This window comes from Cebus imitator, unplaced genomic scaffold, assembly GCF_001604975.1.
Source record: "Cebus imitator isolate Cc_AM_T3 unplaced genomic scaffold, Cebus_imitator-1.0 Scaffold463, whole genome shotgun sequence".
NCBI lineage: Eukaryota > Metazoa > Chordata > Mammalia > Primates > Cebidae > Cebus > Cebus imitator.
In genome coordinates this window covers 983,853-988,371 of record NW_016107778.1, presented here as the reverse complement: position 1 = coordinate 988,371, position 4,519 = coordinate 983,853, and positions in this window count along the sequence as shown.

The following is a 4,519-nucleotide window of genomic DNA, read 5'->3' as shown; positions in this document are numbered from 1 at the left end:
TCACACCCTACCATGAAGAAACTGTATAAGCTTCACTTTAAAATATATCAAGAGATACAGAAAAACATTTTATAAAATCTAACTCCCTCTCATAATAAAAACACTCAACACACTATAAATAGAAGGAAATTTTCTCACCTGTGAAAAGACATCTATGGTAACCTGGCAGCTAACATCATACTTAATGGTGAAAGACTGAATGCTAACATCAGGAACAAGACAAAGATGTCTATTCTTACCATTGCTATTTAAAATTGTAGTGGAGATTCTAGCCAGGGCAATTAGGGAAGAAAATGAAATACATATCCAGATTGGAAAGGAAAAAGCAATTACTCTATTCACTGATGTGTGATCCCATGTATAGAAAAGTCTAAGATATCTAACAAAACAGTATTAGAATTAATAAACAAGTCCAACAAGGTTGTAAAATATAAGACTAATATAGAAATTTAATTGTATTTCTATATATTTGCAATAAATAATGTAAAAATGAAATTAGGAAAATAGTTTCATTTATATCAACACCAAAAACAATGAAATAGTTTAGAATGATTTCAAAAAAGAAATGCAAGATTTGTACATTGAAAACTACAAAACATATTTGAAAGAAATTAAATAAGATCTAAAGAGAAACATAACAGCTCATTCCACTGCCTGCAGCATCCTGGCTAACCAGAGGTCCTGAGTCTGTCTACATGACAGCTTCACTGCTAGCATAACCAGCATTCAAGAAAGCAGGCACAGTAATCATATTTACAACCAAGGACTCTCACAGTGTCTACTTCTCTCCTTTCTACCTCCAGCAGAGCATGTGCTAGTATCCATGATTGAGAGACCTGAAGACAGATTACATCACAGAACTCTTTGCAAACATTCCACAGCACCAGCTGGGTGCCTGGTAGCCCTGCTGGCTGGTTAGACCCAGAAAAGCAATTACAATCGCTGCAGGCTAGCTTTCAGGAAGGCCCATTCCTAGGGGCAGGGGGAGAGCACCACATCAAGGGAACAGCTGATGGGAAAAAAGGATGTAAACAGGAGCCCTTGTGTTTCAGACCTTTTCACTGAAATAGTCTACCCAAGTAAGAAGGAATCAGAGAAGTAATTCTGGTAATATAAAAAAACAGGGTTCTATAACACCCCCAAAAGATCACACCAGCTCTCCGGCAATACATCCAAACTAAGAGGAAATCTCTGAATATCCAGATGAAGAATTCAGAAGGTTGATTATTAATATACTCAAGGAAATATCAGAGAAAGGTGAAAAGCAACTTAAATAAATTTTTAAAAATCCAAGATATGGATGAAAAAGTCTCCAAAGAAACAGATATCATAAAGAAATGACAATTACAACTTGTAGAAATGAAAGATACACTTGAGGAATACAAAATGCTCTGAAAAGATTCTACAATGAACTACTACAAATAGAAGAAAAAACTTCAGAGCTTAAAGACAAGTTTGTCAAATCAACCCAACCAGACAAAGGACAAATAATTAAAAAATAAAACCTCCAAGAAATTTTAGGTTATATTTAATGACAAAACATAAGAATAATTGGTGTCCCTGAGGAAGAAGAGAAATCTAAAGATTTGGAAACATATTTGAGGAAATAATTTTAAAATAACTTTTCCAGCCTTGCTAGAGATCTAGACATCCAAATACAAGAAGCTAAAACAAATGAAAAGACATCTGATACTAATTGATGGGTAGAATCAATATTGTGAAAATCACCATACTGCCAAAAGAAATCTATAAATTCAATGCAATTCTCATCAAAATACCATCATCATTCTTCACAGAACTAGAAAAAACAATCCTAAAATTCATATGGAACCAAAAAAGACTGCATAGCTAAAGTAAGACTAAGAAAAACAAAACAAAACAAAACAAAACAAAACAAAACAAAACAAAACAAAAAACAAATGTGGAGATATCACATTGCCAAACTTCAAACTATACAAACACGGCTATAGCTACCAAAATATAATGGTACTGCTATAAAAATAGACATGTAGACTAATGCATAGAAGAGAGAACCCAGAAATAAAGCCAAATACTTATAGCCAACTGATCTTCAACAAGCAAACAAAAACATAACGTTGGGAGAGTACCCCCTTTTCAACAAATAGTTCTGGGATAATTGACAAGCCACATATAGAAGAATGAAACTGGATCCTCACCTCTCATCTTATACAAAAATCAACTCAAGATGGATCAATGACTTAAATCTAATATCTGAAGTCATAAAACTTCTAGAAGGTAACATTGGAAAAAACTCTTCAAGACATTGGCTTAGACAAAGACTTCATAACCAAGAACTCAAAAGCAAATGCATCAAAAAGTGAAATAATAAATAGCACTTAATTAAAACTAAAAAGCTCCTGCACAGCAAAGGAAATAATCAGCAGAGTAAACAGACAACCTACAGAGTGGGAGAAAATATTCACAAACTATGCATCAGACAAAGGAACCTACAAGAAACCTACAAGAAACTCAAACAAATCAGCAAGAAGAAAACAAGTAATCCTGTCAAAAAGTGGACAAAGTATATTAATAGACCATTGTCAAAAGAAAATATACCAATGTCTAACAAACATATAAAAATGCTGAATATCACTATCAGGGAAATGCAAATCAAAACCACAATGTGATACCGCCTTACTCCTGCATAATGGCCAATCAAAAAATAATAGATGTTGGCATGGATGTGGTGAAAAGGGAAAATTTTTACATTACTGGTGGGAATGTAAACTGGTACAATCACTATGGGAAACATTATGGTTTATAGTATGTTTATGGGAAACAGATATAGATAAGATAGATAGATGATAGATAGATAGATAGATAGATAGATAGATAGATAGATAGATAGACAGACAGACAGACGTTTTAAGGAACTAAAAGTACAACTACCATTTGATCCAGCAATCCCACCACCACTGGGTATCTACTCAGAGGAAAAGAAGTCATTATATGAAAAAGATAGTTGTACACACATGTTTATAGCAGCACAATTTGCAATTGCAAAAATATGGAACCAGCACAAGGGCCCATCAACTAACGAGTGGATAACAAAAACGTGGTATATATACACCATGGATACTACTCAACCATATAAAGGAACAAAATAATAGCATTCACAACAACCAGGATGAAGTTGGAGACCATTATTCTAAGTGAAGTAACTCAGGAATGGAAAATCAAACATCATGTGTTCTCACTCATAAGTGAGAGATAAGCTATAAAGATGCAAAGGGATAAGAATGATACCATGAACTCTGGGGCCATGAAGGGGTAGGGTGGAAGGGGGATGTTCGATAGTTTTAAGGAACAAAAGTAGAACTACACTGGTATAGTGTACACTGCATGGTTGGTGGGTGCACCAAAATCTCAGAAATTACAAGTAAATATCTTATTCATGTAACCAAACACTACTTGTTCCCCAAAAACCACAGAAATAACAAAAAAATGAGGAAAGTCTTAAATCAATAATCTAAGTTTCTATCTTAAAAAACAGAATAGAATAGAATAGAATAGAAATAAAACAGAAGAGAAAAGCAATAGAGAAAATCAACAAGACCAAAGTTAGGTTATTTGAAAAAATAAACAAAATAAATTGACAAATCTTTACTTAGACTGATGGGGGGTGGGAGGAGAGAATAGACATGAGAAAGACTCAAATTACTAAAATCAGAAATAAAACAAATATCAGTACTTCATTCCTTTCATGGCCAAATACTATTACATTGTATAGATATACCGTGTGGACATATGTTTTTCTTTCTCTGAGGTATATACCTAGGAGTGGAGTTGACGGATCAAATAATAACTTTATGTTTAACTTTTTGAAAATTGTCAGACTGTTTTCCACCAGCAAAATAAGCTCACTGGCAAAATATGAATACTCCAATTTATCTACATCTTCTCCAACACTTGCTATTGTGTGACTTTTTGTTATTACAGTCATCCTAATATGCATGAAGTGGTATCTCATTGCAGTTTTGACTTGCATTTTCCTAATTACTGACAATGTTGAGTGCCTTTTCTTATTTATTGTCTATTTGTATGTCTTCTTTGGAGAAGTGTCCCTTCAAATTATCTGCCCATTTTAAAATTTAATTATTTGTTGCTACAGTCCAAATGTTTGTGTCCTCTCCAAATTCATATATTAAAATCCTAAGGAGGTGAGGCCTTTGGGTGATGATTAGGTCAGAAGGGTGGAGTCCTCATGACTGGTATTAGTGCCCTTATAAAGAGACCCCAGAGAGGTAGCAAGTCTGTTCCACCATGTAAGGACACACCTAGAAGGTGGCATTTATGAATCCCAAAGTAGACCCTCATAAGAAACTGGATCTGCTGACATCTTGATCTTGGACTCCTCAGCCAAGAAATAAACGCATTTTTGTTGTTTGTAAGCTACATAGCTTATGGAACTTTGTTGTTGCAGCCCAAAACTGAGACATTTTCCTTTTTATTGTTGAGCTGCAAATATGCATTATATACCCTGGAAACAAGTTCCCTA